Raw genomic sequence first — 11,693 nt, forward strand, 5'->3', positions numbered from 1 at the left:
TGCTTTCGACGCAAAATACCTTGAAATCGCTCAGAGTTGTACTCTCCGAGGTAATTTCAAGTCACAAACCGATTGGTATATATGCTTTTGTGTGTGCTTTATAAATTGTTATTTCTCTAGCTGTACAAATAAAAGTTATAAGTCACTTTTGAGTGAGGCATCTAACGAAAAAAATATCGGCCAACTTGTTTTATAATATTTCGAAATATTTGCTGCTCGACATTAATTCAGTACTATCGTTTAGACTGGTGCCCGCCCTCTTCTAGAATTTGACTTCTAGAATTTGACAATTTGAAAAATATCACTCGTAGGTCAAATATCGATAGGAAAAATCGAAAAGGCACAGACATCATATATTTCAGGATAAAACGTTTTGGCTGATTAATGTTTTGGCTGATGATACTGCAGACCAAAAGCAAACTACTTTAATGCATCTTATATAGCCTCACCTCCTAGCTTGTGCTGTTGGGAATGGATGTAGTGTTTGAAGGTCTATTTCTGGAACGTCGAATATTGCATAGACAAAGCTGGATGTTAAACTTATTGTTCTAAGTGGTAATGATGATGGTGTGCAGCAAATGAAATAAAAATGTACTGCATTCATCATCGTGGTGTGTGAATCTCTTTGGTTCTATACAAATCCACCTTCCCACTTTCGTCTTTTATCTTAGAATTTTACTTTTCTCCCTGACGAACAATGTAAATCAAACCAGCAACTGCGACCTGAAGAAGAAACCTTTAAAGAAAAATTTAACCTGTTGAATTTACGGAAGCTTCAGATCGATCGAACTGATTTAATAATCAGGAAACGAAGATAAAATCTCCCAGTGAATACCGGTAGCGAATTGTACAATAATTGCATAAGCCTCAGCAATTTTGATATTAAATAATTGAACCCTTGACAACCACAATCGATTGCCTATACATTTGCTTGAATGGAGATAGCAATGAAAATGTTATCTTGAACGAATTTCGAAGAAACAGAACAACCAAAGAGAAATACTGTGTGCACGAAAACGAAATTTAATGTATCAATAAAAAAAAAACGCTTTTGGTTTGGGTAGGAAAACTGCGTAAATGTAAAAGCTTCTGCATGAAAACAATTTACTTAATTGAAAATTTGCAAGAAAAACAACAGCATTCCCCGGGACAGCATTCAAGTGAAACACGTACGTCTTTCCAATAACACCCATGCTTTATATCTTACCTCGTTTCTTGTAGGAGTGTCGACTGGTGTCATGTTAGTGTAGGGAGACCAAGTGCGCCCTCTGTTGTTATCTAAAAGTTTTGCGAGTGATTTGCATATCATGACCTTTGGGCTTCCCGCGTAAAGGCAAGTTGTAACAAGTTTTCTCCTGTGGGCTTCGAGCAGAGAAGACCGACATAAAATTGTCTCCGCAAATTCTCTCTTTTTGTAGGGAGCATGGCTCCTGCCATGCTCCTGAGAAATATCATTCTGGGAGGGTACTTCATAGAAAGATCCCAGTGAGTATTTTGCTGTGTTTCATCATCATTTTGTGAGAGAAACTGTGTAGTTTCGGGATGAGACATTCGTTGCATTGTACTGTCATGACTGTGTAGTTTTGTATTATAAATTTATAGTGTGTAGCGTACATGTGTTGAACTTTGACACACACACACATTGTATACTGTGTCATATTTAATATATTATTGTGCATAGGGCTTTGAATACTGGAATTGTTTTAAGAATAAATTTATTGTAGTTCATGTTATTGGAAATAGTCGTCATATCATCATTTTTGTTAGAACACTCGTCCTCTTTAAATAGAGGGCCGGCCTCCTTTTGCCGTCCCGCTACAAAATGGCGTCGTAGACAGGATTGAGTGTTCCGATTTTATTTCTTCAAGATGTCTACTCCCGCTACAAAATGGCGTCGTAGACAGGATTGAGTGTTCCGATTTTATTTCTTCAAGATGTCTACTCCCGCTACAAAATGGCGTCGTAGACAGGATTGAGTGCTCCGACATTTGACATCTGTTTCTACATAGCCGTGAACTTTTTATTGACGACTCGTTTTTATCCGGAAATATTTTGCCCCGGACTTTAGATTTTCTAGTGCACCGGAATTCGTGTTCACGAATCGCACTGAATCGCTTCCGTGAGTTTGATTGTCGCGATCATGGACGTGATGGTCATCATCTGATTTTTGCCTCACCCTGCGTTGAGAGGACTTCATTGACAAGCTACATTGTGTGCTGTGTAACTTTCATTGTAACAATCTATTTTTAGAATTGTATTTGATATTTGACCATTTTGTATCCAAGCTTAGATCTGTTCAGTTTTTAGGCAGTTGTGCCTTGTGTGAATCTGTAGTAGATTCTATATTAGGAACAGATAATTATAGAGCCAGTTGTTGGCCTGTGCTTTGGATTGAGTGTTTTTGAGTCAATTACTAGTATTGCTTGTTGCACACACACACCATTGTAACTTCTGGTTTTCAGCTAATTGTATTTTCACGACATTTTACACCAGTGCATTGTGTCATTTGCTTCTTGTATTATTAGATTGTCTTGGCATTTTTGGGTGACTTTTTAGACCGTGTCAGTTGGAGATTTTTATAGTGGAATTGTACTTTTGTCTACAGTGTAGTTAGACATACTTTCGACTTGTATTTTATTGTCTGTTTGTATGCAGACTTGATTGTAGGTCAGTGATTGAGGCCTGATTTTGTAACAAGTCATATTTCTGTGGGTACATTCCGAGGTAATTATTCCAACCATGTCTGTGCCAGACTCTATTTCGAAGTCAAATAGTGCTTTAGCTAGGACCATTGTTAGTGCCTTCACAAATATTTTATGTGAACAAAATGAAGATGCTTGTCCTATTGATAGAAATGCAGTGAGTAGCATTGAAGCTGCACTGAATGATAGATTTGCTGCTATTTTGAAATGTTTCGAGAAGCCTAGTGAAGACAGGGTTCATAAATCGCAGTGTCCTGACCTTGTTATGTGTTTTCATACAGTTGAGGTGGTAGATGCTGTTTTTGAAGAGGCTAAGCCGCTTCTAATTGAGACGGTTTTACTTGAAGCTGCTGATTTTTGTAATGTGCAGGTGGAAGGAGTAGTTTCTGTTTCTCCTACTGTGAGTGTTTTCGATGATAGCCTTCATGTAGTTAGCTACAGTAATGTAAAACACTCCTCACTTAGTTTGTCAGATGGCAAAGCCCAAGAAAAAGTAGGGAAACCTCCCTTGTCTTTGGTTATCGCAGCTTATTTCTGTGTGTTGGCAGTAGTGGTGACCATAATTACTGTTGACAGGAGTACAGTGCCTCATATTCGGGGTCTGTGGCCAAATGCCATTACTTAAAAGTACTTGTGTTTATCTATGCCTAGCATGATCATTGTATATGTAATGGCTATGTACTGATAGCTCAAGCTGCCCCTCCATATTTTACTGTATAAATATTGGTGTTTTGCTCTTTAAAAAAAAAAAAAGGGACACAGGATTTATCCGCACCATATTTACTTATTTCATTGTATAAACTTGTATTTTATATTTTTCCATTTATTTTGGAATTTGTTTGTTGTCATTCACATGTTTGAATGAGATTATTGTACGATTTGTTGTACAACTATTATATATGCCTTTTATAATTTTGTGTTTTTATAGCATGTTCATGTAGGTGTATCTTTTGTATGATGACTAATTGATCATTATAATTTCATGATTCAGGCAGATGCATTTTAGGTTGTTCCTGACTTGTCAAGGTTGGTTCACAGAGACGTGGCATTTTCATGTTTTTCTCTCTCTTTCATTTTATATGGGATAGGAATTTGTGTGTCTTTGTTTACATTTCCAAATGTATTCCCTAAGAACGTTTAGTGACGGGATTGTAGGTTCCTAATTTTAGTGTAGTTGCTAAGTGGAACATTTTGTCAGCAGTTTTGTAGTTTGGTGTATTCCAACTATTTTTACTCACCGATATTATAGGATATTTTTGTATACCCTTTTTAGTGAGATTTGTCTGGCACTTTCACCATGCAATCTACCATTTATAGGACCATTTTCAGGAAATGTATATGTGTATGTACTTCGTAAATTCCTCTCCTATTGTTGTTGCCCTAAGTACCATTAGTGATGGGTGTTGCTCCTACCAGGGTAGAAATGTAATTGTTTTCCTAGCCTTATGTGGGTGAAGGATGTTGTAGTTGGTTGAGTTGTCCAACTGTTTGTTCTCACAGTGTGAATGAAGCTTTGTATTATTCTACCCTGCAGTCTATCTGGGGATGCACTGAATTGTTTGAGAAAATACATTTTGCCTCGGTGCTTTGCTAGCAAAACGAGTGTATAGACAGCCACTTGTATCTGAGACCTATATGTAGTGTATGAACCTCCTGTTTGCCTGACACTTCATATCCAATTGTTCCATTATAACAAAAATTCACTTATATCTTAATACAGATCCAATGTGATTTAGATTTCATTACCTTGTTATGCATGTTTAAAATTATAACGAGTGTATGTTCAGAGTTGTTGGCATGAAACCACAGTTTTATTGTATAGTGACAGTGTATGGTGCATGCAGGGGTGCTCTGTAATAAATTCACCATGTATTGTGTTTAACCCTGGTTGACCTCATTGTATTACAATGTATCAATTTTGGAATGAGATTGAGTGCAACACTATTGTACTTGTTTACTTATACTGTGTAAAGATCTCGACGTGAAAATTTTACAGACAGGGTTTCTGTGATCATTTACATGATTTTGAGCTGACTTAGGAAGGTTTTGTGGAATATTAATTCCATCATGTATTTTATGTCAGTCTAGACTTACTGATGGTTTATATAGCAAACCTTGAGTGGATATGTACGTTGTTTTCCCCTTTATCTTTCAAGGATTATTGCATATTTTATAATTCTTGTGATGAAAGTAATATTACATTGAACCCGTTTTAATTTGATGACTGCATTTAGATATGTAACATGTATTCATTGCAAATCACTTAGTTATTGATAATTGTATAAACTCCATCAGGTCGCCCTTGTATTTGTGTTATTAGGGACCACTCGGGTCGCGTGGTCTTAAAGTAGGGAACTTGTAAGGGAGACCAAGTGCGCCCTCTGTTGTTATCTAAAAGTTTTGCGAGTGATTTGCATATCATGACCTTTGGGCTTCCCGCGTAAAGGCAAGTTGTAACAAGTTTTCTCCTGTGGGCTTCGAGCAGAGAAGACCGACATAAAATTGTCTCCGCAAATTCTCTCTTTTTGTAGGGAGCATGGCTCCTGCCATGCTCCTGAGAAATATCATTCTGGGAGGGTACTTCATAGAAAGATCCCAGTGAGTATTTTGCTGTGTTTCATCATCATTTTGTGAGAGAAACTGTGTAGTTTCGGGATGAGACATTCGTTGCATTGTACTGTCATGACTGTGTAGTTTTGTATTATAAATTTATAGTGTGTAGCGTACATGTGTTGAACTTTGACACACACACACATTGTATACTGTGTCATATTTAATATATTATTGTGCATAGGGCTTTGAATACTGGAATTGTTTTAAGAATAAATTTATTGTAGTTCATGTTATTGGAAATAGTCGTCATATCATCATTTTTGTTAGAACACTCGTCCTCTTTAAATAGAGGGCCGGCCTCCTTTTGCCGTCCCGCTACATTAGTAATATTTTATACACTGAATTTACCCAGCTGACGAGCCTCCCGGTTCGGTTCGGAATCAAGTCTGCAAGACATGAAAGTAGGTTTTTTTTTACTGCTGAATGTGCAATCACAAGTACGTTTTTCTCATTCAAAATGGCAGATCACATCACAGCACATTAAACTAAAAGTGAAATAGAATGGTCAATGTTTAAAATCGCCCTCTAAAAGCGAAAAGGAAGTCGTGTAAACGAATCTGAATGAACATAAACGAAAGGTGCTGCTCAATCACTTTGTAGGGGTTGCTACAAGTGATTAATACAGGTTTCCCCGGCCAATTTCCTGAAATGTTCATTACCTTCTGAAAATCGGTCACTCAATTTCGTCTTTAATTTGAATGCACGTCTTAAGTCCCATTTCAATTCAACGAAAGTTCAATCGTCTTCATTGTCCGTGCATTCGGTTTTGAGAAACAGCGGCCAATTACGTTACCTGTGCATTAATTAACGCAAGCATACCTTTTCTAAATTGATTTCAGGTACAGCTAATTTGATTGACGGTAAATGAAAAAGAATCCCCTAATTGTATCTGGTGCCGATGGCATTAAACTAAAAGTGGAATGAATGGTGAATGTTTGAATTCGCCCTCTCAAAGCGAAAAAGAAGTCTTGTAAACGAATCTGATTGGACATCAACGAAAGGTTCTGCTCAATCACTTAATTGATTGAACTGAAATGGAATCGAATGCTCTGGTAGCGAAAAAGGAACGCATGTTCAGAGCGATCAATTCTCAAATTCAGACGAAAATAAATGACCGATTTTCAGAAGTGAATGAACATTTAGGAAATTGGCCGGGAAAACCTATACTTCAACAATTAAGTCAACAACTCACCCTAGAGTTCGTCCTTGAGCCACCAATGGGGGGATCTGTCTGCGTGCGTTGGGGAAGGCCAATTGGGGCGAACTTGTACGGAGTTCGGGGCGAGTTGACTCGCGTAAATATGTCTCGCGAAATCGCTGATTCAACTGAGGTGAGTTCGTTTAATAACCGTCATTGCACGGTCAGAAAGTAAAGTTGAAGAAGTAACACTATTATAAAATTTGCCGTAACTTCTGGCAAGAAAACGGAACACGAACAGAATTCCAACGATAACAGTTTGAAGTGCACACCCCGTGAGTTTGAAAAACAAGATGGCTGACTTCGCGTTATTAGTTACCTATGTCAGACTTGATGGTAGCACGAATGCCGAGCAGCATGATGGGGAGGTATTCGGTCAATCGAGAAGGATCGAGATGGGACTTCAGTGATCCCTTGAGCTGACGATGGAAGCGTTCGACAACACCGTGGGGCAGCGGGTGGTTGGAAGTAGTTTTGGTGCGGGTAGTGCCGGCCCAGCAAGTCTCGTGAGGTTGGTGAACAGTGCTGACTCGCATTATACCCTATCGGTAGTGATAGTTGCAGGCAGTGGCGTAGCCACCGGGGTGCGTTGGGGGGGGGGGGGCGCCCCCCCCCATGAAACCTTGTCGCCCCCCCCCCCCCCCCCCACTGAGATTTTGAGTTTCTAAAAAAAATTATCAATGATCTACATGACGCCATGGGCGTCAAAGGGTGGGGGGCACAATATCAAATGTCCCCCCCCCCCAGATTTTTTAACTCGTGTCTCATTTACAGGGCCCTATTATGTACTACAATGTATCTTTTGTTAAAAAATATTGGTTAAAGTGATCAGAAATTGCCTCAGATAGCACCACAGAGCATTTAGAATCCAAAATTTTTCGGGGCCCTTAAAGGCCCGTGACCATGCAGCCCCGGTATGAAAAGGGCCCCCCGGTAAGCTCGTCCCCTTCCAAGAAGTCCTCTCATACCGTCCCAGCTACCGGCCCAGGAGCTGGTCCGGTTGCTAATCAGGAACTCCTCTATCCTGGGGTATATTGTTTGCAAGTATTGACACATGTAATATATGCCAGAAGAAACCCGCTTGTGGTTTTCATCTCTCAGCGCGAAACAATAGAACACTTTTGTCGGCACAGATCAAAACCCCTGCCATGGGGTTTCGCGCACAATGGGACCGTAAATTACCAAGGCGTTATGGAAGGATTTTATCTTTAATCCGGTAAGTCTGCTATTGTTCTGCTCTGGACGTGCTCTGAAGGGCAATAAATTGATGCGCCTGACTGACTTCAAAACTTCTGGTCAGACAGGACCATGTACCGGACGAGACTGGGCTGAAGACCGGACTGGTTTTGGACCGGACGGGGTACCGGGGGCCATTTTCATACCAGGGCTGAATGGTCACGGTCCCTAAGCGGGCCCCGAACCCCACGCCTAAAGCTCAGAATTCTGGTAGCTGATTCAATGACTCCAACCTCGAAAACAATGTTCAAAAAATGTTCTTATGCCTTTAGCTGAGAAAACCTCGAAAATTATGTTTAAATTATTATCTTTTGTGCTAAGATAATTATTGGTTAAAGTGGTAAGAAATTGCCTCAGATCACGCCACAGAGCATCGAGTATCCAATTTTTTCGGGGCCCTTAAGCGGGCCCCGAACCCCACGCCTATAGCTCAGAATACCGATAGCTGATTCAATGACTCCAACCCCGAAAACGATGTTCAAATAATTATCTTTTGCTAAGAAAATATTAGTTAATGCATGAAGGAAAGTGGTAAGAAATTGCTTCAGATCACACCACAGAACATCTAGAATCAATTTAAGGGCTTTGCGCTCGCATCAGTTCTGATCAAGGTATGTCCGCCCCCCCCCCCACTTTTGAGAAGCGATTGACGCCCCTGCATGACGCCCCCCCCCATGAAATGTTCCAGCCCCCCCAGCGGCCCCCCCCCCACTGAAAAATTCCTGGCTACGCCACTGGTTGCAGGGGTTCCAAAAACAGCGATCCAGCGGTCAATGAGTGCCTTAGCGACAGTCTCTGCTGTGATATCACTGATAGGAATTGCCTCTGGCCATTGTGTGTATCTATCGATGCAGGTGAGGAGATATGAATGACCTTTGGATGTGGGCAGTGGTCCAACAAGATCGATAAGGACGTGTTGGAAACGGGCATCAGGCGTCTGATAGGTGCCAAGTATAGTGCTTTGGTATGTCGATGAACCTTCGAACGTTGGCAAGGAGAACACGCACGAGCCCATTGTCCGACATCACGCTTAACACCTGGCCCCACATAGCGAGCTGTGATGAGTTTATCTGTAGCCTTGGAGCAAGGGTGAGATAATCCATGGAGGACATTGAACACAGGCCGTCTGTGTCTCGCAGTGATGACTGGACGCAACCTCGTCCCCAGTGCTTACTTTATTTCCAACCGCGTTTCCAATAGTAAACCCTGGATAGGAAACTTTCTTCCTGTATCCTTATTGGATATCGCAATTAACTATTAATGGATTTTTATCGTGTACTTGGTGCTATTATTCACAACGTGCAGTACGTGTTTTCGCGATCATTCGTCCACGCCTTCTCGAAAATACTAATTTCCTTTCCAATTTGCTCATATTAATATGAAATATGATACTGCATGTTGTCTCGACAAGATCGTAACAGTTTGATTTCAAAAATCGTGTTTTCGTAACTCACGCCGTGCTCGCGCTGCTACGAATTGACTCTGTTTTTACCCCAGACACCGCATACAAAAACAAACGCTAATGTGTAACGCATATTCAGGCACCAGACTGTTCCTCATTTGCATACGTGTTCAAAAATCTTGCACATGCAAATGATCCAATACTAGGGTGAGAGAGCAGGTAGTGGTGGGCGCGTACTGCTCGACACCCTGGGGACGATCGAGGTTGGACTGGACGTGGATTCCCTGTGGAAACGTCACATAGTATAGTGCCATCGGTTGTGGGAAAAGGGAGGTTCTTGAGGATGAGGCTGGAAGTGGAATTTTGCAAGCCTGCAATCTCTTCCTCCCCCTTCTGATCGGCAGCGATCTGTGTGAAATCAATCGTGTCCTCGAAGACTGAGTGATATCGGGACGGGACAGCGCATCAGCGACTAAATTATCGGTGTCCTTGATGTAGCGGATGTCTGAGGCGTATTGTAAGATGTAGTCTAGATGACGGATCTCACGAGGTGAGTGTCAGTCAGGCCTGGAATGCAGAGCGTGAGTGAGTGGTTTGTGGTCAGTGAAGACACAGAACCGACGTCCTAATAAGCATTGTGTGTGAAGTGTCGTATGGTCAGGTACACCGCAAGGAGCTCTCGACCGAAAATGCTGTACCGTGACTCTGCTCTAAAAACATCGATGAAGATATCTTCACCGACACCACGAAGTTACACCCAAGTCCACTTCTGTGTTACTTCGTGAAAACCGCAAAATGACACAATTAGGTTTTACAACGTAACACTCAAATGCGCGCGCACACATCGGACACTGGCGGGAACGATTTTCATTTTCACACTGTTACGGAAATACTATTTGTATTAAAGCGTTTTTAAGAAAAAGTTTGACTGGAATGTAATTAAGCATTAAATGAAATACCTGAATTGTCAAATTTCTTTTCCTAATGTAAAGCTATCCATCGAGGGATTGCCTTACTGGCAATCTTAGATTTAACTCTAGGTACAGGGTGAGTCAAAAAAATTGGAACCCAAACCCCCAAAATAATATTTCGTATTTAAAAAAATATGTAGCACCAAATATAATAATGACTGAAAACCCAATGTCATAAGCTTCTTTTAGATTAAACAATTACTAAAATTGCTCAATCCGTTCAAAGTATATCAACATTTAAACACAATGACCCCAAAACCTTTTTCGTCCAAAAATGCGATTTCTGGAATACCACAATTGTCTTCAAACGTTACCAGCGATAAACCTCAGTTTAAAAGTAAAAAATACTCATCAAAGTCCTTTTAAAGGACGGGCTTTTTCAAAAAAGTGGATATTATAAATCATTTTGTTTGCCGAACCAAGGTTGTTAATAAAGATATTGTGTACTACAGTTGTTGACAGTTGTTCGGAGAAGTATTCTGTGTCATTTTGTTTGTTGTTCCAAACAGTCAGAATGCACAATAAACTTTTTTGTTTGTTTGTTTGTTTGTTTGTTTGTTTGACGAAACAGGTTTTAGGGTCATTGCGTTTGAATGGTGATATTCTTTAAACAGATGAGTAATTTCAGTAATTTTTTTATCTAAAAGTAGCTTATGAAATTGGCTTTCCAGCCATTATTATGTTTGGTGCCACGTAGTTTTTAAATATGAAATATATTTTGGGGGGTTTGGGTTCCGTTTTTTTTTTGCAGACCAGTAAATAAACTTCCATTGACCCCAATGGTAAATGCTCCCACTTCAGAAATTCGGGGAAAATACTCACAACTCTCCAAGGTGTTCGAGACGCACATCAAATTAAAGCTTATTTCATCACCTTTCATTTCTTTTCAATTTACGGGGGTCAACTGATGACTTTTAGGAGAAACTTCCATCCGAAGATGATCACCCCTTAAAATAGTCCTGAAGCCCATCGCCATTTTGAAAAACGATGCCTACACTCCATTGCAAAATAGAGCGCTTTTAGGGTTCAAAGTACATCCAAATTACACAGAACTGCAAGCTCCAAGTCCTGTGCACGGCTTCCACCCATATTTTTTTTACAAACCCTCCAGTTTATGGCCCACAGTATGCTCAAATACTGAAGATTTTGAGGGCATGCAAATCGTGATTTGGCCGGCGTAGGCAATTTCGGACCGATTTACTGGTCTGCAACCATAAGGATGTTAAAGTTCGAGTAGGGAGAGGCTATATTTGTTGTGATGTGTTTGGTTTGTGAGGCACTGTTTCCATTTTTGTTTTCACATCTAACATAATATACTGCCAGGGTGACCGTTTTAGCCGATTTTCGGCTAACTTTGACAGAATTTTTGTTAAAAAAACGAGTTTGACAGAAAATTTGACAGAATAGATTTTTTTGGCCGATTTCTGGCAGAATTCTGCAAAAATGTTTTTGACAGAAAACAGCAAATTTGAAAAAAAAATGGTACCTTTGTTTAAAAAGCTTCAAGCTTTTCAAACAAACCCTTGCATAATGGTCAGGTGCATAATGGGACAGGTTGGCAGCTTAGGTGC

Source organism: Patiria miniata, unplaced genomic scaffold (genome assembly GCF_015706575.1).
Source record: "Patiria miniata isolate m_02_andy unplaced genomic scaffold, ASM1570657v1 HiC_scaffold_24, whole genome shotgun sequence".
Lineage (NCBI taxonomy): Eukaryota > Metazoa > Echinodermata > Asteroidea > Valvatida > Asterinidae > Patiria > Patiria miniata.